Source organism: Hemitrygon akajei, chromosome 26 (genome assembly GCF_048418815.1).
Source record: "Hemitrygon akajei chromosome 26, sHemAka1.3, whole genome shotgun sequence".
Classification (NCBI taxonomy): domain Eukaryota; kingdom Metazoa; phylum Chordata; class Chondrichthyes; order Myliobatiformes; family Dasyatidae; genus Hemitrygon; species Hemitrygon akajei.
Window position 1 is genome coordinate 21286008 of NC_133149.1, and position 24111 is coordinate 21310118.

General features: G+C 45.9%; 1 protein-coding gene and 1 long non-coding RNA gene across 3 annotated transcripts in view; one reads left to right on the plus strand and one right to left on the minus strand.

The window, feature by feature from the left end:
- stt3a (STT3 oligosaccharyltransferase complex catalytic subunit A) overlaps window positions 1-3482 on the minus strand; it is a 77786-nt gene extending 74304 nt beyond the window's left edge. Inside the window, exon 1 of the mRNA XM_073029706.1 lies at window positions 3400-3482. The gene's annotated coding sequence lies outside the window, so the exon portion shown is untranslated. The remainder of the gene's footprint in view (window positions 1-3399) is intronic.
- Window positions 3483-3652: 170 nt separating this feature from the next.
- The window catches only part of LOC140716800 (uncharacterized), a 32717-nt gene continuing 12258 nt past the window's right edge, over window positions 3653-24111 (plus strand). Inside the window, exons 1-2 of one of the 2 annotated variants that reach the window (XR_012096372.1) lie at window positions 3653-3742; window positions 4608-4763. This is a non-coding gene — a long non-coding RNA (uncharacterized lncRNA). Of the gene's footprint in view, window positions 3743-4571; window positions 4764-24111 lie in introns of those variants that run through there. The other variant, XR_012096371.1, reaches the window with a different exon arrangement.

The following is a 24111-nucleotide window of genomic DNA, read 5'->3' on the forward strand; positions in this document are numbered from 1 at the left end:
GTCGAGTACCCCTTTACCTCACCCAAAAGGGTTGTTTGGGGCCCTGAATGGTACTGAGAGACCAGAGCCCCAAATAGTCCTTCCAGTGAGGTGACACTTCACCTGCAAGTTGGTTGGAGTCATCTACTGTATCTGGTGCGGCCTCCTGTATATTGGTGAGACACAATGTAGATTGAGAGACCACTTCGCCGAGTACCTACACAAAGGAGGATCTCCCAATGGCCACCCATTTCAATTCTACTTCCCACATGCCAGTCCATGACCTCCTCTACTGCCACAATGAGGCCACACTCAGGTTGGAAGAGCAACACCTTATATTCTGCCTGGTCAGTCTCCAACCTGATGGCATGAACATCGATTACATCAAACTTCTGGTAACTGCACCCCGCCCCCCGCACCATTCCCCATTCTTTCCCTCAACTCATCTCCTTACCTTCCTTACCTGCCCATCACCTCCCCCGGTGCTCCACCCCCTTCCCTTTCTTCTGTCCTCCCCTATCAGAGACTCCCTTCTCAAGCTCTTTATCTCTTTCACCAATCAACTTCCCAGCTTTTACTTCACCCCCTCCTCTGGTTTCAGCTATCACCTGCCACCTTGTACTTCTTCTCCCTTCCTCTCCAGTCCTGATGAAGGGTCTCGGCTCGAAACATCGACTATTTACTCTTTTCCATAGACGCTGCCTGGCCTGCTGAGTTCCTTATTTTGTGTGTTTTGTTTTGAAATATTCCCACAACCCATGGACTCACTTTCAAGGACTCTTCATCTCATGTTCTTGATATTTATTACTTATTTATTTATAGCTACTCCTTTTTTTTGTACTTGCAGTTTTTCATCTTTTTGCACACTGGTTGAATGCTCAAGTTGGTGTGGTCTTTCATTGATTCTGTTATGGTTATTATTCTATGGATTTATTGAGTATGCCGGCAAGACAATGAATCTCATGTTGACACATATGTACCTTGATACAATAATACATTTACTTTCAACAAGCTACTTGATCTGATCCAAGATTAAGACACCTACTAACATTTCCTATATCACTGGCACACAGTGGTTAGGCATGTACCATTGATGAAATAAAATGTAGGTACTGACCTCAACTATTCCAACAGCACCTCCTAAGCCTACAACGTTAATTACCAAGAACAAGAGCTACAGCCACCCAAGAACTCCACCACATATACTCCTTGAACTGGGAAACATCTCAATCCATCATTACTGGATTTAAATTCAGGAATCACTTCATTGAGAGCATTATGGGAATACACTCAGGGGAAGTCTTCTGCTGCTCAAAAGGCTAGCTAACCACCATTCTATCAAGGACAATTAGGAATGGTTGATAGGCATTTTATTTGAGAATGATAACTAGATCACGACCCCAATAATAAAAATCAATAGACTCAGAAGCAGTGATTTGCTTCACGTTATTCGTGCAAACTGGCTGCCACATTCCCCTACAATAGTCAATATACACCTGAAGTATTTCTGTGCATGAAATCTTCTTATTTTTCTGAAAACTTTTAAAATGGAGTTCTTAAAAACAGAACGAAAAGTTTGTACAAAAATATAAACCAAAGTGCTGGCAGCCCATTTTCCATTTTTGTTTTCTTTTTAAATGGTCTGATAGGTGGCAAGTATATTGAAAAATATACCATTTTTGCTTTGGCAGATAACTGAGCTTAACAGTGACGTAGTGGTTAATATAAAGCTTTATGATGCTAGCTGTATGATCAGGGTTCAATTCCCACTGCTGTCTATAAGGAGTTTGTACATTCTCCTGGTGACCACGTGGGTTTCCTCCAGACTCCCTGGTTTTTGCCCACATTCCAAAGACATTCGGGTTAGAGTTAGGAAATTGTGGCTATACTATGTTGGCACCAGAAGCCTGATGACACTGACCCAGCATATCCTTGTACTTTGTTGATCCATTTCTCTGTATGTTTTAATGTATATGTGACAAATAAAACTAATCTAATCTTTAATCATTAGCTTTCAAGACATTACAAAGGACCAAAAGAGAAATGAGAAATACACGAAATATGGCTGTTTAAAACATATCACATTACAAAAAGCACTTAACCACCTACAACTTGCGTCATATTGTTTAATTAAATATCTTGTAATAGACTTTTAAAGTTCAAAGTACATTTATTATCAAAATATGTATGCAGTATACAACCCTGAAATTCGTCTTCTCCAGTCATGAAACAAGGAACCATGGAACCACTTTTGAAAGCTGAAATAACATTGAAGTCCAACACTTCAAATCTGCTTTCATTTTTTATTAAATAAAGGCTTCATTCCCAAATTATTCCAGTGTTTGCAAACTGGACAGGGCTACACAAAAGATTGTGTATCTTTTCATCAAATTCACCACACCTTCTCTGTAGGAGAGCTCAACATTCCCTTAGAATGCAATGTCAAATTGTTTAGAAGATATTGCAACACTTTTCACAATGTCACATCCCAAAGTGTTTAACAGTCAATGAAGTACCTTGGCTATTACTATGTAGAAAATGGACAGCCAATTTGTGTGCAACAAGGCTAAATAGCAAATACGTTTTTTTTTTCGACTGGGCTATGCTGGTTGAGGAATAAATAATGGACAACAATGTGATAAAATTACATTCTTTCATTATAATTTAGAAGCAGAAACTGTTTACTCAATCCTTACACTGCTCTGCCAGGGCACCACTTAATTTGAAGACAACAGCTAAGGCAGTCAGGGCTTAGCTACTAATGCAAGGTCATTTACAAGCTAAAAACAGCATAATCCATAGATGCAGCAATGCGAAAGTGAAATATTCAAGTTCATATTGAGAAAGCAAATTTTAAAAATATAAATGATCAAGTATGAAAGCATTTTTAACCCTAATTTGACCTCTTTTGAGGGATTCCTGGTGGTGGACAATCAAATTTTGATTGGAGCATTTTTAAGATCAGATACCCAGACTGGTCAGGACGACCAAGTACAAGGTTAATAAGGAAAAACTTCGATAGAGGAGTTCCACAGCTTTAGACAAAGATGAAATGATTATGGTGCGAGTCATCTTTCCTTTAACGGAAGAGGAATGTATGCGAAGTGAAACTCAAGGGGAACCAAGACAAAGTTCACTGAGCAACGGTCAGGATCAGGAGAGGGGAGGAAAAAAGTGCTTGCAAGGTTGGAGAACAGGGTAACTAGAGAACACGGTGGTCGGGATAAATGTTGCGAGGAGAGAGTAGTGGATTCAAGGTACGTCCGGCGCATGAACAGGATAGAAAAGGCCGACCGAAAAACTACGGCACAAATCGGTTCACGCCGGCGTCTATCTCAGGCTCTCAGCCGACAGTAGTGGGACCCGATAGTAAACCTGCACCCGCCCACACTCATCCACGACCCCGATCCCCCACTTTACCTGACCGACGCCGCGCTCACTCCATGCAACCCCAGCTGAAGCTGCACCGCCACCTCAACCTACCCCGATGCCGGAAGCGTCCGTCTCCCGTCCAATCGATTTCTGGAGTGTCTTCCCTTCCGCTCTCTGATTGGTCAATTCCACCGTCAGTCTGCCTTTCCCGCTTCTACTATCAAGTTGGATTGAGAGCACAAAGAGGTACGTGTCATTCTGGCGGGGCTGCAGACAGCGGAGTGAATGGAGGGAGGAGGAGCTCGCGGAGCGGGGCCTCACGGGATGCTGGAGGACTGCAGACGGCCACACTTCTCTCTCTCTCTCTCCCCCCACCCCGTATTAGTCCAGAGTGAGTTTGGCCTTGAATATGAGGGAAACGTTACGGACCTGATACAAAGCAAGATATGAAGTCCTGTGTAAATAAGAATCTATTTCCAGTTGAATGTTAGCACCTCTGATTAGGCCCAGGAATAGATTTGTTATAATTAGGCTGATATAAGTTACTTCTGGGTGTTTTATCACAAATAAATAGTTACTAAGATCAGGCAAATTGTTGACAGTTTTAATTATTCATTCGAGAGTTGGGCTTTGCGGGCTGAGCCAGCATTTAATTGTCCATCTAGTTGTCCTTGTGAAGGTGGTGATTAGCTGCCTTCTTGAACCACTGCCGTCCTTGAGGTGTATGTTATGTTTTGTAACTCCAAAGCATTAAACTAATTAAAAGAAAGACAAGGGACTGGGAATTACTGAAATATTATATACACAACATTTCTCCTTGCTTAGTTATAAACTCCAGCTCAATATAGAAGAATAGAAGGCATCTATACACCCACACAATATACTACATAATACAACTATATAGACATCCACAGCATAGTTGAATTGTTCTATTCAGGCCTAAAGATTTAATCTTTGTGGAAGATTTCTTACTCTTGTGTGATAACATCTTTCCTGACGGGGGGTGGGGGGGGGTGTTCACTCCGCTTGGCAGGTGAGACTTGTGACTGTGAAACAATCTCAGGTTCTTGGGCCTCCTCCATGGTGGTTGTAGGAGCTGACTCTGATACTGCAGGAAGTGGTTCTGACAGTTCTGGACTCCATTCTTCTTAATAATTGACTCTGCTCTCCTCAACTGATTGATGTGTCATCTCCAGATGATATCAGATGCAATCTCCTTCATCTTTCCAAGTACTCATTTTTGATCACCTCTGTAGCCCCTGGCCAGGACTACTTGTCCAGGAGTGAAACATTGAACCTCCTTGTTTGAGGAGCCTTCAATTTGTCTCAGCTCTTTGTCCTGCATACTCCTTCTGTGAGTGGATTTGAGGAGATCCAAGCGTGACCACAAGGACAACATTGCTGGTGAATTGGTGAGTTTTTGCTTGTGGAGGGTGCTGCTTTGTGATATACAAGGAGGAAATTGGCATGCTTCTGATTCAGTATCAGTGTATTGTGTTCTGCTGACATTGTGCGCAATGTGTTCGTGAGACTCTGGACAAACCTTTCCAGCAAGCCATTCATAGCTGGGTGGTATGGTGCAGATGTAATATGTCTTATTCCATTCATTTTCAGGAATGACTGAATCTTTTTTTGCAACAGACTTCTTAACACATCAACAGTGTGTGAGGCTGTAGTGGAGGCTATTGGGAACACTTCTGGCCACTTTGTAGCTGCATCCTCTGCTACCAAGAAATTTGTGCCCTTGAATGGTCTGGCAAAATCCACATGTATCCTCTGCCAGGGCAATGCAGGCCGTTCCCCGGGATGGAGAGGCACTGGTCCTGACATCTGGATGTGTTGGCATCCTGAACAATGCAGGATAGCACTGTGAAATACAAAAAATAATGGTTGTGGGAACATGTCAATGATGGGGCAAGTGCAGTTGAGTGAAGTTATCCCCTTTAGTTCAAGAGCCTGATGGTTGAGGGGTAATAGACCTCAGTCCTGACTCCTCAGGCTCCTGTACCTCCTTCCTGATGGCAGGATGGCATGGCAATCTGCTCGATTTGCTGATCTAGCTCACTGGCTACTTTATCACGGATCAATATAAGGAAGCGGATGGGCTTTGCTAAACTTGGGTGTCACATTTCCATTTAACACTATTTCACCTTTGATGTGTTTGAGGGCTTGGCATAATTAGGAAGGACGGAAAATTATATCCAAGATCTCCAACCTATTACATTTGTCCGATATAAAAAGATAGCAGTCCACTCGAAAGGCACCCGTCCACAACCACTCATACTCCAAAAGAGGCACGATAGCATCCGCAGGATGCACAGCAGCAATTCAACAAGACTCCTTAGACAGCACAATTCAAACCCACCACATCTACCAGGTAGAAGAACGTGGACAGCAAAAACATGAGTACAAGCTAAACGGTGATTGATGAAGCCAGGTGAGTGGGGAAGGGGTGTGAAGTAAGAAGCTGGAATTTGATGGATGGAAAAGGCAGAGGGCCAAAGAAGAAGGGAATGTGACAGCAGAGGAAAGGGAAAGAGGAGGGTCACCGGGGGAGGTGGTGGGCTGGTGAGGAAAAGAGAAGAAGGGAGATATGGTGGGGGTTGGAAGAAGAGGGAAGGGGAGAAATTACCGGAAGTAAGGAGAGATGAATGTTCATGTAATCTGGTTGACGGCTACCCAGATGGAATATGAGGGGTTGTTCCCCCAACCTGAGAGTGGCCTCATCATGACAGGCATGTCTGAATGGGAATGGGGATTGGAATTAAAATGGTTGACCACTGGGAAATCCTGATTTTTGCAGATGGAGCGAAGATGCTTGATAATCTATGTCAGCTCTCACCGGTGTACAGGAGGCTGCATGAGGAGCACTGGATACAGTAGATGGCCCCAACAGATTTGCAGGTGAAGTGTTGCCTCACCTGGAAGGACCGTTTGGGGCTCTGAATGGGCAGGTGTAGCACTTCTGTTGCTTGCAGGGGAGAGATCAGTGGAGAGGGAATCATAAAGGAAGCTTTCCCTGCAGAAAATGGGGAGGAGGTAAAGATGTATTGGTGGTAGAAGATGCTGGAAGTTGTGGGGAATGATGTGTTGGATGCAGAGGTTCATGAGGTGGCAGGAGAGGACAAGAGGACCTCTTTCCCTGTTAAGGTTGCTGCAAAATGGACTGAGCGCAGATATTTGGGAAACGGAGGAGATGCAGGTGAGGGCAGCATCAATGATGGAGGAAGGGAAACCCCATTCTTCGAAGGAGGAGTTCATTTCTGATGTTCTGGAAAAGAAAGCCTTATCCTGAGCAGATGCAGTGGAGGTGAAGGAACTGAGAAAAAGCAATGGCATTTTTACAGGAGGCAGAATGGGAAGCGGTATAGTCAAGATAGCTGTGAAAGTTGGTAGGTTTATAAAATATATCTGTAGACAACGTGTCCCTAGAAATTGAAAGAGAGTTTGAGGAAGGTGACAGAGGTGTCAGAAATGGACCAATTGAATTTACTCAACAATGGACCAAGTGAAAGAAAGTTAGTATGTTCCCAATGACGCTCACCAAGTTTTATAGATAAACCATAGAAGGCATCTTACCCAGATGCATCACAGCTTGAAAAGTCAACTGCTGTGCCCAAGACAATGCAGACAGTTGTGAACACAATCTAGTCTATCACGAAAAAACAGCCTCCCATGGATTGACTTTGTCTACATTTTCCCCTGGCTGGAAAGCATCTAACATAGTCAAAGACCCCTCCCAACCATTGGGCAGAAAAAAACGAAAGTTTGAGTGTGTATACCACCAGGCTCAAGGGCAGGTTGTATCCTTCTGTGAGAAGACTCTCATATAATACAGGATGTCTAATCTCTCAATATACCTCATCTTGGCCCTTGCACCTTATTTGACTACCTGCACTGCATTTTCTGTGTAATTAGAGTACTACATGCTGCATTTTTCCCTTCATTCTTCCCTCAATGCATTTATGTATGGAACAATCTCTCTGGATGGCATAGGAGCAAAGATTTTCAATTTATCTCTGTACATGTGACAATAATAAAACAATTAGCACACAAGATTCAGCAGATGCTGGATATCTTGAACAACACACACAAAATACTGGAGGAACTCAGAAAGTTAAGCATAATCTATGGAGGAGATTAAATGGTTGACATTTTTTCCCCTCTGTAGATGCTGCCTGACTTGCTGAGTTTCACCAGCATTGTGTGTGTGTGTTGCATTTCTTTAAGACCGTCACCCCTTTATAAGGATTGTGTCATATGACTATTTGTTATCTGGATAATATAGTTCCAGACAGAGTTTGTGAAGAACTTTGAATAAATAAATACAAACTTTGAGCAGTTGATGTCTCTTGTACAATTTCAGACATTTTACAATGGACTCAAATTAAATTAGAGTTTCAGAATCTACTAAGTATGTGGCATTTTACTCTATCTACAGTGTTCTTCACTGTCAACAGTCTGCAAGTCATCCAAAATGTTAACAATCCTGGCAAATGTAACACATCAACTCTGCCAAATTTTACCAAGGTGCAATAAAATAGATGTTAATTACGATTTCAAAGGCATTATGTCCCTGTAATCTTGTCCGGAAATGCAACTACAACATAAATCTACGTGTTTCCAATGTGGTCACCAAATTTCAGGCATAATGACCATTCTGCAAATGCCCCTCCTTGCTACCCATCTTCCAACCACATATGACTTTTCCAGAGGCTCTAATTTCAGTCCATCCTTTTCTCATTCAACTTTTGTGCACGCCTCCTCTTACCCCCATCCTCCCGCCACCCCACCAGGGGTAGGGGTCCTTTTGTCCTCACCTACCACCCACCAGCCTCTGCATTCAGCACATAATTCTCTGTAAGTTCCGCCATCTCTAACGGGATCCCACCACCAGGCACATCTTTCCCTCACCCCCTCCACTTGTGGCAAGGATCGCACCCTACGCGATTCCCTTGTCCATTCGCCCCTCCCCACTGATCTCCCTCCTGTTACTTATCCTTGCAAGCAGAACAAGTGCTACACCTGCCCCTACACCTCTGAGTCTATTGGTATTCTCTACTGTATCCAGTGTGGCCTCTTGTATATTGGTGAGACCTGACATAGGTTGGGAGACCGCTTCACCGAGCACCTATGCCAGGAAAAGTGGGAACTCCCGGTGGCCACACTCAGGCTGGCGGAGCAACACCTTATATTCTGTCTGGGTAGCATCCAACCTGATGGCATGAACATCGATTTCTCAAACTTCCAGGTAATTGCTCCCCCCCCCCTTCACAATTCCCTGTTACCTTTTCCCCTTTCCTCTCCTCCATGGTCTCCCCCCACTTCTCCAGCCCTTTATCTTTTTCACCAACTTCCTAGCTCTTTACTTCACCCCTCCCACTCTCTCTGTTTCACCTATCATCTTGTACTCCTTCCCCCCCACCCGCCCACATTCTTGTTCTAACATCTTTTCTTTCCCAGTCCTGATAGCACATAGAAAGAACATAGAAAACCTACAGGACAATACTGGCCCTTCGGCACACAAAGTTGTGCCGAACACGTCCTTACCTTAGAAATTACCTCGGGTTACCCATAGCACTCTATTTTACTAAGCTCCATGTACCTATCCAGGAGTCTCTTTAAAGACCCTATTGTATCCACCTCCACCACCGTTGCCAGCAGCCCATTCCATGCACTCACCACTCTGTGTAAAAAAAAAACCTTACCCCTGACATCTCCTCTGTACCTACTTCCAAGCACCTTAAAACTGTGCCCTCTCATGCTAGCCATTCCAGCCTTGGGAAAAAGCCTCTGACTATCCACACGATCAATGCCTCTCATCATCTTATACACCTCTATTAGATCACCTCTCATCCTCTGTCGCTCCAAGGAGAAAAGGCCAAGTTCACTCAACCTATTCTCATAAGGCATGCTCCCCAATCCAGGCAACCTCCTTGTAAATCTCCTCTGCACCCTTTCTGTTGCTTCCACAGCCTTCCTGTAGTGAGGCGACCAGAACTGAGCACAGTACTCCAAGTGGGGTCTGACCAGGGTCCTATATAGCTGCAACATTACCTCTTGGTTCTTAAACTCAAACCCACGATTGATGAAGGCCAATGCACCGTATGCCTTCTTAACCACAGAATCAATCGGCATAGCGGCTTTAAGTGTCCTATGGACTCGGATCCCAAGATCCCTCTGATCCTCCACACTACCAAGAGTCTTGCCATTAATACTATATTCTGCCATTATATTTGACCTACCAAAATGAACCACCTCACACTTATCTGGGTTAAACTCCATCTGCCACTTCTCAGCCCAATTTTGCATCCTATCGATGTCCCGCTGTAACCTTTGACAGTCCTCTATACTATCCACAGCACCCCCAACCTAGAAGAGAGCATGCCCTGGGTGATGGGAGTCCTTAATAATGGATGCCAATTTTTTTTTTGAGGCATTGCTCCTAGATGATGTCCTGGATATTACGGAGGCTAGTGCCCATGATGGAGCAGACTGAGTTCACAATTTTCTGCAGCTTCTTTCGATCCTGTGCAGTGCCCCCCTCCCCTATTCCAGCCAATTGGAATGCTCTACATGATACATCTGTAGATATTTGCGAGAGTCTTTGGTGACATACCAAATCTCCTCAAACTCCTAATGAAATATAGCCGCTGTCATGCTTTCTTTGTAATTGCATCGATAACACTGGAGCAGGGAGACTTCAGCTCGGTTAGCAGTGAAATCTAGATGTAGCGAATAACTGCCCTTCTGTAACAGACTTCACCTAGAAACATAGAAAACCTACAGCACAATACAGGCCCTTCGGCCCACAAAGTTGTGCTGAACATGTCCCTTCCTCAGAAATTACTAGGCTTACCTATAGCCCTTATTTTACTAAGCTCCATGTACCTATTTAAAAGACTCTTAAAAGACCCTATCATATCCACCTTCACCACCGTTGCCGGCTGCCCATTCCACGCACTCACCACTCTCTGCGTAAAAAACTTACCCCTTACATCTCCTCTGTACCTCGGGTCTCATCCCAAAATGTCGATGGTTTACTCTTTCCCATAGATGTTGCCTGGCTTGCTGAGTTCCTGCAGCATTTTGTGTGCAGTGCTTGGATTTCCAACATCCGCAGATTTTCTGGTTGGTGTGCTACAACTTTAAGTGTCAATTCTTTGTGCTACCTTATGAAGCATTTTGACACTTAAAGCAATGCAAAGGAAATGCAAGTTGACAGGCTGTAAACTGCAGCATGTATGCTTGGAGCTAAAGGACTAATTGTTTATAAAGAGATGAGACAGAGTGCAGAGATTAATGTAATTCTTATCAACTGTTCCTATACAATTAACACCTATTTTTAATGTTCCAGTCCCATAAAAATGAGTGTCAATACTATGCAAAGTGAAGCTGGTACCCTAGTATTGTTGGCTTTGCTTTTCCTTTAGGAATGCAGACCTTGGTGCATGGTCCAGCAGCAGATCATTTGTCTATAACTGAAGCAATCCCCTATTTGGGATTAACATTTTTTAAAAAATCTTTGTGGTGTGACTTTCTTTGTACGAGATAGTGTAAGTCGTGGGGATGTGTCAATTGCAATGATGGAAATGAAGGATTCAATAGAGTTGGAGGAGGTTGGTGATACGGCTGTACGGGCATGTTACCAAAGGACAGACACACACAAACCGCTGGAGACACTCAGGAGTCCCGTCGAAGGGTTTCGGTTAGCAACGTCCATAGATGATGCCTGGGCAGCTGAGTTCCTCCAGTATTTTGTATGTGTTGCTTGGATTTCCAGCATCTGCAGATTTCCTCTTAGAAACATAGAAAACCTACAGCACAACACGTGCCCTTTGGCCCACGAAGTTGTGCCGAACATGTCCCTACCTTAGAAATTACTAGGCTTACTCTATTTTTCTACAAACCCCATTTCCAGAAAAGTTGGGATATTTTCCAAAATGCAATAAAAAAAAATCTGTGATTTGTTAATTCACGTGAACCTTTATTTAACTGACAAAAGTACAAAGAAAAGATTTTCAATAGTTTTACTGACCAACTTAATTGTATTTTGTAAATATACACAAATTTAGAATTTGATGGCTGTAATACACTCAACAAAAGTTGGGACAGAGGCATGTTTACCATTGTGTTACATTGTGGCGACCCAATTACTAGCACACTCGAACCGGCTGACAATTAGCCAACGTGCAGGCACAAAGGCTAGGTCCGGAACAAAGGGAGAAAGCCTGAGGCGGAGTCAGTACGTGCCTCTCGAGGCATCCGGCGGGGGAGGGAGGCTTTAAAGCAAGACTGTGAAGTTGGAATAAATTTTATCTTTGACTGCAGTTTACCGACTCCGTGTCGTTATTTTAGCGCTGCATGTAGCACACCGCTACAATTGGTGACCCCGACGGTGCAAACGTTTTTGGACCGGAGATGAACGACGCCGCATCTGTTCATGCGGTTTCCTTGAAACTGCCAAGCTTCTGGACGCTACAACCTCACCTATGGTTTCAGCAAGCAGAAGCCCAATTCCACGTTCGGCAGATAACCTCAGAGGACATCCGTTACTACTACGTGGTGAGCTCCCTCGACCAGGACACAGCGGCCCAGGTCACGGAGTTCGTACAGTCTCCCCCGGCGGACGGCAAGTACACGGAATTCAAAGCCCTGCTCATAAGGACTTACAGGCTCTCCCGCCACGACCGAGCTGCCCGTTTACTGCACCTGGATGGCTTGGGAGACAGGCCTCCATCAGCTTTAATGAATGAGATGTTGTCTCTGGCCGACGGACACACACCCTGCCTCATGTTTGAGCAGACATTCCTGGAGCAGCTGCCCGAAGACATACACCTGCTGCTGTCCGACGCGGATTTCAGCGACCTCAGGAAGGTGGCAGCCCGGGCGGACTTGCTGTGGAACACCAAGAAGGGGAGTGGGGCATCCATCTCACTGATCACCCGGCCACACTCCCAGCAGCAAACCAGTCCAGGCCCGGCTGCAGAGCCCGCTAAACCCAGAGGCCAGGGTGTGGAGCCCAACGGGCAATGGTGTTTCTACCATCAGCGGTGGGGCGCAGAAGCCCGCCGTTGTCGCCCGCCCTGCCAGTTCCCGGGAAACGCCAGGGCCAGCTGTCGCTGATGGCTACAGCGGCTGGCCATCGGGATAGCCTCCTGTATGTGTGGGACAGCAGGTCGGGACGCCGGTTTTTGGTCGACACCGGTGCCGAGATCAGCGTCTTACCTCCAACGAGTTACGACACCTGCAGCAGGGCGCCGGGTCCCCCCCTGCAGGCCGCGAACGGCAGCACAATAAGGACTTATGGCACCCGTCCGGTGCAGTTACGGTTCGGCTCCAGCCAGTTCACGTGGGACTTCACACTGGCCGCCGTAGCCCAACCGCTTCTGGGTGCGGATTTCTTGCGGGCTCACAGCCTACTGGTCGACCTGCCCAGGAAGAGACTGGTTCACGCCGAGACCTTTCAGACGTTCTCCCTGGGTGCAGCCCAGTTGCCAGCCCCTCACCTCGGCTCCATCACGCTGTCCGACAACAACTTCACCAGGGTCCTGGCAGATTTCCCATCAGTTCTGGCACCGCAGTTCGCGGCAGCCATGCCCCGACACGGCGTACAGCACCACATCCTGACCCAGGGACCACCCCTCCACGCCCGTGCTCAGCGGCTTCCCCCGGACAAGCTCCGACTGACGAAGGAGGAGTTCAAGAGGATGGAGGAATTGGGGATCATCCGGCGGTCCGACAGCCCATGGGCCTCCCCCCTGCACATGGTGCCCAAAGCGACAGGGGGCTGGAGACCGTGCGGCGACTATCGCAGGCTGAACGAGGCTACAACACCGGACCGCTACCCTGTGCCGCACATTCAGGACTTTGCAGCAAACCTGCACGGCGCACGGATCTTCTCCAAGGTAGACCTCATCCACAGATACCATCAAATCCCGATGCATCCGGATGACGTCCCCAAAACGGCTCTCATCACCCTGTTCGGCCTTTTTGAGTTCCTCCGCATGCCGTTCGGCCTGAAGAATGCCGCACAGACGTTCCAGCGGTTGATGGACGCGGTGGGACGCGACCTGGACTTCGCATTCATCTATTTGGACGACATCCTCATAGCCAGCAGCAGTCGTCAGGAGCATCTGTCCCACCTCCGACAACTCTATGCCCGGCTGAGTGACTACGGTCTAACAATCAACCTGGCCAAATGCCAGTTCGGGCTCGACACCATTGACTTCCTGGGCCACAGGATTACCACAGACGGGGCAACCCCTCTGCCCGCTAAGGTAGATGCGGTCCGCCATTTCCCCCGACCCACCATGATCAAAGGCCTTCAGGAATTTGTAGGTATGGTCAATTTCTACCACCGCTTCCTCCCTTCAGCTGCCCGGATCATGCGCCCCCTGTTCGCCCTGCTGTCCAGTCCGGGCAAGGACATTACCTGGGACGAGGAGTCCGCCGCCGCTTTCATTCAAACGAAGGATGCCTTGGCGAACGCCGCGATGCTAGTGCACCCCAGAATGGACGTCCCTACCGCCCTCACAGTGGACACATCTAATATGGCAGTCGGTGGGGTACTGGAGCAGCTCATCGCGGGCCGCTGGCAACCCCTGGCGTTTTTCAGCAAACACCTGCGGCCACCCGAGCTCAAATACAGTGCTTTCGACTGGGAGCTGTTGGCGCTATACCTGGCAATCCGGCATTTCAGGTACTTCTTAGAAGGTAGGCCCTTCACCGCGTTCACGGACCACAAACCGTTGACCTTTACATTCACAAAGGTGTCCGATCCCTGGTCGTCCTGCCAGCAGCGCCATCTGTCCTACATCTCTGAATACACGACGGACGTCCAGCACGTCTCGGGTAAGGACAATGTCATGGTGGATGCGCTCTCTCGCCCTAACATTCACGCCCTTTCCCAAGGGGTAGACTTTGAGGCGCTGGCTGAGGCACAGTTGACAGATGAGGAGATCCCGTGTTACAGGTCCGCAGTCTCCGGTTTGCAGCTCCAGGACCTCCCCGTAGGCCCAGGGGAGAGGACCCTACTCTGTGACGTCACCACTAGCCAGCCCCGTCCCATCGTCCCGGCAACCTGGCGGCAGCGCGTTTTCAACTCCATTCATAACTTGGTGCACCCCTCCATCCGCACTACCGTCCGGATGGTCTCCAGCAGGTTCGTTTGGCATGGACTCCGCAAGCAGGTCAGTGAATGGGCCAGAACGTGCATGCACTGCCAGACGGCCAAGGTGCAGCGACACACCAAGGCCCCGCCGCAGCAGTTCCACCCCACCCACCGGCGTTTCGACCACATTCATGTGGATATCGTGGGCCCCTGCCAGTGTCGTGAGGAGCGCGGCACCTCCTGACTATCGTGGACCGGTTCACAAGATGGCCAGAGGCGGTCCCGCTCACTGACACCACCTCTGAATCTTGCGCCCGGGCACTGATCGCCACCTGGGTGTCTCGCTTTGGTGTACCGGCCCACATTACCTCCGACAGAGGCGCCCAGTTCACCTCCAGCCTGTGGTCAGCAATGGCCAGCCTTTTGGGGACACAGCTGCACCACACCACTGCCTACCACCCACAGTCGAATGGTGGAGCGTTTCCACCGTCACCTGAAGTCGGCTCTCATGGCCCGCCTGCGAGGAGCTAACTGGACGGACGAGCTTCCCTGGGTCCTACTCGGCATCCGCACGCCGCCCAAAGACGATCTGCACGCTTCGTCGGCTGAGTTGGTGTATGGCGCACCCCTGGTCGTTCCCAGGGAGTTCATACCAGCCCCAAGGGGGCGAGAGGAAGAACCCGCAGCAGTCCTGGGCAGACTACGCGAGAGGCTCGGTGACCTGGCCCCCGTACCCACTTCACAGCATGGGCAGAACCCGACCTGTGTACCCAAAGACCTGCAGAACTGTAAGTTTGAGTTTGTACGCCGGGGCGGGCATCGGCCATCGCTGCAACGGCCCTACGAGGGGTCGTTTACGGTGATCAGAAACGACAGGTCCACGTTCGTGCTGGACGTTGGAGGGAGAGAGGAGGTTTTCACGGTGGACCGACTCAAACCGGCCCATGTGGACATGGCGCGACCGGTCGAGTTTCCGGCACCGCGGCGCAGAGGCCGACCTCCCAAACAGGGTCCGGCCCAGACTGTGGACATTGGGGGGTGTATCGCCGGTTCTGGGGTGGGGGGGGGGGGGGTTATGTGGCGACCCAATTACTAGCACACTCGAACCGGCTGACAATTAGCCAGCGTGCAGGCACAAAGGCTAGGTCCGCAACAAAGGGAGAAAGCCTGAGGCGGAGTCAGTACGTGCCTCTCGAGGCATCCGGCGGGGGAGGGAGGCTTTAAAAGCAAGACTGTGAAGTTGGAATAAACTTTATCTTTGACTGCAGTTTACCGACTCTGTGTCGTTATTTTAGCGCTGCGTGTAGCACACCGCTACAACATCACCTTTCCTTTTAATAACACTTTTTAATCGTTTTGGAACTGAGGATACTAATTGTAGTAGATTTGGAAGTTTTGTCCATTCTTGCTTGATATAAGACTTCAGCTGCTCAACAGTCCGTGGTCTCCGTTGTCTGATTCTCCTCTTCATGATGCGCCATACATTTTCAATAGGAGATAGATCTGGACTGGCAGCAAGCCAGTCAAGCACACGCACTTTGTGTCTACAAAGCCACGCTGTTGTAGCCCGTGCAGAATGTGGTCTGGCATTGTCCTGCTGAAATAAGCATGGACGTCCCGGGAAGAGATGTCGCCTTGATGGCAACATATGTCTCTCTAAAATCCTAATATACGGCTCAGAGTCAATGGTACCTTTGCATACATGCAACTCACCTATGCCGTGGGCACTGATGCACCTCCATACCATCACAGCTGCTGACTTTTGCACCTTTCGCTGATAACAATCAGGATGGTCGTTTTCATCTTTGGCACGGAGAACTCGACACCTGTTTTTTCCGAAAAGTAGCTGAAATGTGGACTCATCTGACCACAGCACACGGTTCCACAGTCTTTCGGTCCATCTGAGATGAGCTCGGGCCCAGAGAACTCGCCGGCATTTCTGCATAGAGTTGATGTATGGCTTCCTCCTTGCATAATAGTTTCAAGTTGCATTTCTGGATGCAGCAATGGACTGTGTTAAGTGACAATGGCTTTCCGAAGTACTCCCGAGCCCAGGTGGCTATAATTGTCACAATAGCATGACAGTTTCTTAGGCAGTGCCGCCTGAGGGCTTGAAGATCACGCGCATTCAACAGTGGTTTCCCACCTTGCCCTTTATGCACTGAGATGTCTCTGAATTCTCTGAATCTTTTCACAATATTATGTACTGTAGATGTTGAAAGACCTAAATTCTCTGTAATCTTGCGTTGGGAAATGTTCCTTTTGAACTGACTAACAATTCTCTCACGAAGTTTGGCACAAAGGGGTGAGCTACAACCCATCCTTGCTTGCAAAGACTGAGCCTTTGATGGACGCTACTTTTATACCCAGTCATGATACCTCACCTGCTACCAATTAGCCTGCTTAATGTGGAGTCTTCCAAACCGGTGTTACTTGAATATTCTGTGCACTTTTCAATCTTATTTTAACTCTGTCCCAACTTTTGTTGAGTGTGTTGCAGCCATCAAATTCTAAATTTGTGTATATTTACAAAATACAATTAAGTTGGTCAGTAAAACTATTGAAAATCTTTTCTTTGTACTTTTGTCAGTTAAATAAAGGTTCATGTGAATTAACATATCACAGATTTTAGTTTTTATTGCATTTTGGAAAAATCCCAACTTTTCTGGAAATGGGGTTTGTAATTTCCATGTACCTATCCAAACGTCTCTTAAAAGACCCTATTTTATCCGCCTCCACCACCATTGCCGACAGCCCATTCCACGAACTCACCACTCTCTGAGTAAAAAACTTACCCCTGACATCTCCTCTGTACCTGCTCCCCAGCACCTTAAACCTGTGTCCTCTTGTGGCAACCATTTCAGCCCTGGGAAAAAGCCTCTGACTATCCACACGATCAATGCCTCTCATCATTTTGTACAGCTCTATCAGGTCACCTCTCATCCTCTGTCGCTCCAAGGAGAAAAGGCCGAGTTCACTCAACCTGCTTTCATAAGGCAGGTTCCCCAATCCAGGCAACATCCTTGTAAATCTCCTCTGTACCCTTTCTATTGCTTCCACATCCTTCCAGTAGGTAGGCGACCAGAACTGAGCACAGTACTCCAAGTGGGGTCTGACCAGGGTCCTATATAGCTACAACATTGCCTCTCAGCTCCTAAATTCAATTCCACGATTAAGTAAGGCCAAGACACCATATGCCTTCTTAACCACAGAGTAAACCTGTGCAGCTGCTTTGAGCATCCTATGGACTCAAGACAACAAGATCCCTCTGATCCTCCACACTGCCAAGAGTCTTACCATTAATACTATATTCTGTCATCATATTTGACCTACCAAAATGAACCACTTCACACTTATCTGGGTTGAACTCCATCTGGTTTGTGATTTTATGTTACCAAAGAAATTGGTATTGGTTTATTATTGTCACATGTCCTGAGATACAGTGCAAAGCTTGCTTGGGATACAGCTCACATCATTACACAGTGCATTGAGCTAGAACAAGGTAAAACAATAACAATGCAGAATGAAGTGTCAAAGCTACTGACAGAGTGCAGTGCAGGTAAATAATAAAGTGCAAGATAATGCCAAGGTACAGTGGCATGCAAAAGTTTGAGCACCCCTGGTCAAAATTTCTGTTACTCTGAATAGTTAAGTGAGTAGAAGATGAACTTATCTCCAAAAGTTAAAGATGAAGCATTCTTTTCAACATTTTAAGTAAGATTAGTGTATTATTTTTGTTTTGTACAATTTTAGAGTGAAAAAAAAAGCAAAGTAGCACCATGAAAAGTTTGGGCACCCCAAGAGATTTGAGCTCTCAGATAACTTTTACCAAGGTCTCAGACCTTAATTAGCTTGTTAGGGCTATGGCTTGTTCACAGTCATTGTTAGGTAAGGCCAGATGATGCAAATTTCAAAGCTTTATAAATACTCTGACTCCTCAAACCTTGTCCCAACAATCAGCAGCTGCCTAGTACTCTGAAAATTAAAATAAATGATGCCCACAAAGCAGGAGAAGGCTATAAGAAGATAGCAAAGCATTTCCTCAGTTCGTAATGTAATTAAGAAATGGCAGTGTAATGTAACTAAGAAATGGAAGACCAAGAAAACTTTCCAATAAAACTGCTTGTAGGATTGCTAGAAAGGCAAATCAAAACCCCCATTCAATTGCAAAAGACTTTCAGGAAGATTTAGCAGACTCTGGAGTGGTGGTGCACTGTTCTACTGTGCAGTGACACCTGCACAAATATAACCTTCACGGAACAGTCATCAGAAGAAAACCTTTCCTGCATCCTTACCACAAAATTCAGCATCAGAAGTTTGCAAAGGAACATCTAAACAATTCTGATGCATTTTGGAAACAAGTCCTGTGGACTGATGAAGTTTAAATAGGACTTTTTGGCTGCAATCAGCAAAGGTATGTTTGGAGGAAAAAAAGATGCAGAATTTCATGAAAAGAATGCCTCTCCGACTGTTAAGCACGGGAGTGGATCGATCATGCTTTGGGCTTGTGTTGCAGCCAGTGGCACGGGGAACATTTCACTGGTAGAGGGAAGAATGAATTCAATTAAATACCTGTAAATTCTGGAAGCAAACATCACACCATCTGTAAAAAAGCTGAATATGAAAAGAGGATGGCTTCTACAACAGGATAATTATCCTAAACACACCTCAAAATCCACAATGGACTACCTCAAGAGGCGCAAGCTGAAGGTTTTGTCATGGCCCTCACAGCTCCCTGACCTAAACATCATTGAAAATTTGTGGATAGACCTCAAAAGAGCAGTGCATGCAAGATGGCCCAAGAATCTCACAGAAGTAGAAGCCTTTTGCAAGGAAGAATGGGTGAAAATCCCCCAAACAAGAATTGAAAGACTCTTAGCTGGCTACAGAAAGCATTTACAAGCTGTGATACTTGCCACAGGGGGTATTACTAAGTACTGACCATGCAGGGTGCCCAAACTTTTGCTTCGGGACCCTTTCCTTTTTTGTTCTTTTGAAACTTTAAAAGATGGAAAAAAGGAAGTAATCTTGCTTAAAATATTTTTAAAAATGTGTCACCTTTAACTTTATGCCTTTTGGAAATCAGGTCATCTTTTACTCCCTTAGCTATTCACAGTAACAGAAATTTTGACTAGGGGTGCCCAAACTTTTGCATACCACTGTAGATTGTTACACCAGGAGTCTGGGTTATTGTAAAATCTGCTTTTTGTGTTTGTATGCTAAAACACAGGATGCACCTCTCTTATAATACAAATATTATACCCATTATTGCTACATCTGACTCCTACCTTTCAACTTACTGTTTTTATCTTAATTCCGTCAGTGTGCCATTACTCCTTGTAGCTGTTCCTTCTCAAGACATATGCCTGCGTGTTAGTCTATTGCCTTTCAGAGATTACCATGATCAGTCAAAGGTGTTTGGGTAGAAAATATTCTACTCTCATCAAGATTTTGAAAAGCTACTGAATAGATTTTACTCCAATAATGAATGTGGGTTTCACCTCCAAATCCAGAGTTAGATAGATAGATAGATAGATACTTTATTCATCCCCATGGGGAAATTCAACTTTTTTCCAATGTCCCATACACTTGTTGTAGCAAAACTAATTACATTCAATACTTAACTCAGTAAAAAATATGATATGCATCTAAATCACTATCTCATAAAGCATTAATAATAGCTTTTAAAAAGTTCTTAAGTCCTGGCGGTAGAATTGTAAAGCCTAATGGCATAGGGGAGTATTGACCTCTTCATCCTGTCTGAGGAGCATTGTATCGATAGTAACCTGTCGCTGAAACTGCTTCTCTGTCTCTGGATGGTGCTATGTAGAGGATGTTCAGAGTTATCCATAATTGACCGTAGCCTACTCAGCGCCCTTCGCTCAGCTACCGATGTTAAACTCTCCAGTACTTTGCCCACGACAGAGCCCGCCTTCCTTACCAGCTTATTAAGACGTGAGGCGTCCCTCTTCTTAATGCTTCCTCCCCAACACGCCACCACAAAGAAGAGGGCGCTCTCCACAACTGACCTATAGAACATCTTCAGCATCTCACTACAGACATTGAATGACGCCAACCTTCTTAGGAAGTACAGTCGACTCTGTGCCTTCCTGCACAAGGCATCTGTGTTGGCAGTCCAGTCTAGCTTCTCGTCTAACTGTACTCCCAGGTACTTGTAGGTCTTAACCTGCTGCACACATTCTCCATTAATGATCACTGGCTCCATATGAGGCCTAGATCTCTTAAAGTCCACCACCATCTCCTTGGTCTTGGTGATATTGAGACGCAGGTAGTTTGAGTTGCACCATATCACAAAGTCCTGTATCAGTTTCCTATACTCCTCCTCCTGTCCATTCCTGACACACCCCACTATGGCCGTGTCATCAGCGAACTTCTGCACATGGCAGGACTCCGAGTTATATTGGAAGTCTGATGTGTACAGGGTGAACAGGACCGGAGAGAGTACGGTTCCCTGCGGCGCTCCTGTGCTGCTGACCACCGTGTCAGACCTACAGTCTCCCAACCGCACATACTGAGGTCTATCTGTCAAGTAGTCCACTATCCAATCCACCATGTGAGAGTCTACTCCCATCTCCATTAGTTTGTGCCTTAAGATCTTGGGCTGGATGGTGTTAAAGGCACTAGAGAAGTCAAGGAATGTAATCCTCACAGCACAACTGACCCCCTCTAGGTGAGAGAGTGATTTGTGCAGCAAATACGTGATAGCATCCTCCACTCCCACCTTCTCCTTATACGCAAACTGAAGAGGATCCTGGGCGTGCCTGGTTTGTGGCCTCAGATTCTGTATTATCAGCCGCTCCATGGTCTTCATAACGTGCGACGTCAAGGCAACAGGTCTGAAGTCATTCAACTCCTTTGGTTGTGGTTTCTTCGGTACCGGGACAATACAGGATGTTTTCCACTGTCTGGGTACTCTTCTCTGCTCCAGGCTCATGTTGAAGATGCGCTGTAGTGGTTCTCCCAGCTCAGTCGCACAGGCCCTCAGTAATCGTGGGGAAACTCCATCCGGTCCAGCCGCCTTGCTGGTACAGATCTTCCTCAGTTGACCTTCCACCTGTGCAGCCGTAATCCTGGGCGTGGGCAAGGTCTCCTGTGAGTGGCTATTTTCCTGTGAGGGAAGTAAGCCTGGTGTGGATTTCTGCGGTGAGGATGAGATTGAGCTGTCGAACCTGTTGAAGAAGTTGTTCAGCTGGTTCGCTTTCTCCACATCTCCACTTATGTTCGCCCCCCGCTTTGCACTGCATCCGGTGATGATCTTCATCCCATCCCACACCTCCTTCATGCTTTTTTTCTGCAGCTTTTGTTCTAGCTTCCTCCTATACTGCTCCTTTGCCCCCCTTATCTGTACTCTGAGTTCCTTCTGAACTCTTTTAAGCTCCAACCGATCACCATCTTTAAAGGCCCTCTTCTTCTGGTTTAGGAGGCCTTTGATGTGACTAGTGATCCAGGGCTTATTATTGGGATAGCAGCGAACAGTTCTAACAGGGACAACTGCATCCACACAAAAGTTAATATAGTCCGTTGTGCATTCAGTGACCTCCTCAACGCCCCCACAGAGCCCCCCTTGCAGTACATCCCAGTTAGTAGTACCGAAGCAATCTCTCAGGGCCTGTTCAGCTTCAGGAGTCCACTTCCTAAAAGAGCGTGTGGTAGTGGGATGCCTCATCACAATTGATTTATATCTGGGCTGTAACAAAACCAGGTTGTGATCAGCTTTCCCCAAAGAAGGCAGCGGGGATGCTTTGGTATGTTGGTATTACTTCTCAAATTAAAGCGGAAAATGCTGGGAATACTCAGCAGAGGTCAGGCTGCATTTGTAGGAAGAAAAACAGAATTAATCTTTCAGGTCAAAGGCACTTGTTTCTTTTCTCATAGATGCACCCTGACCTGCTTGAGTTTTTCCAGCATTTTCTGTTTATTTTATTTTTTCACCTTTCTGAATTTTTAAATTTTCACTGCACATTACTTCTTTGTGGATAAGTCATTTGGATGCAGAACCAAAAAGGGGCTGCTATATACAAATATGTTATTGTGTGGTCTGATTACACTAAATCAAGGAAATAAATAGTCTAAAGTGTTGCTGCATCCATTTGAATATCTCCTGTATTCTTTTGAATAGAGTCTGTTTAAAAGTTGGCTTTAAGATGGGGTTGTACTTGACATGCCGAAGATGGAAACAAATTTTGTGTTATGTTAATAAAACTTTGTAACTTTTCCTTTATTATGTCCTTGCTCTTGGCCTGGGTTCAGGCATGAGGGTCTCAGCCCGAAACATTTGCTTTTTATTTATCTCCATAGATGCTGCCTGACCTACTGAGTTCCTCCAGAATTTTTGTGTTACCATATCTCATTTTAACATTTTTTTCTTCTGTCACACAATTAATGTGGGCATGAGTCCTGCTGGCATGATATATTACATGTGCTGGAATTCTGTAGTGAAACTGATTCATGTTAATTCTTTGATGGTGATACAAATGCAATACTCCAAATATTTCCCTTTTTTTTACCATAATAATGTCTTCTCATCAAGATAATTGTTTAAAATTATTCGTTCTTTCTTGGACTAAATCATTTTAATAAAGTATATTAATGTACAAAGACTATAAGACATAGGACCAGAATTAGGCCATTCAGCCCATTGAACCCTTAAGCCACCCAATCATGATTTATTATCCCTCTGAACACCATTCTCCTGCCTTCTCCCTGTAAACTTTAACACCTTTACTAATCAAGAATCTGTCAACCTCCACTTGAAATATACCTAATGACTTTGCCTCCACAGCCATCTATTGCAATGAAATCCAGATTCACCACTAAAGAAATCCCTCATTTCTGTTCTAAAGGGACATCCACATTTGCTGAGACAGTGTCCTCTGGACCTAGACTCTCTATCGGAATCATTCTCTCCATATCCACACTGTCTCAGCCTTTCAATATTCAGTAGGTTTCACTGATAATCCAAACTCCAGCAATTACAGGCCTAGAGCCATCAAAAGTGTTTATACATACATTAACCCTTTCATTCCAGGGATCATTCTCATAAATCTCCTCTTGATCATCTTCAACGGCAGCACATTCTTTCTTGTATATGGGGCCCAAAACTGCTCCCAATATTCCAAATGTGATCTGGCATTTATAAAGGCTCAGGTTTACATTATTACTTTTATATTCTAGTCCTCTTGAAAATACTGCTAACGATATATTTGCATTCCTTACCACTGACTCGACCTGCAAGTAAACCTTTAGGGAATCCTGCATGAGGACTCCCTTGACCTCCAATTTCTGAATTTTCTCCCCATTTACAATATAGTCTGTCTTTATTCCTTCTACTAAAGTGCATGCCCATTCACTTCCCTACGCTGTATTCCATCTGCCACTTTTTTGCCCATTCTCCTAATCTGTCCAAGTTCTTCTGCAGATTTCTTGCTTCCTCAACAATGACTACCCCTCCACCTATCATTTGCAAATTCAACCACAAAGCCATCAATTTCATCATACAGATTTTTAACAGATTAATGTGAAAAGTAGTGTCCCAACACGGACTCCTGTGGAACACCACTAGCCATCAGCCACTACTCTTTGCCTTCAGCCAGTCTTCTGTCCGTGCTAGTTTTTTCCCCTGTAAT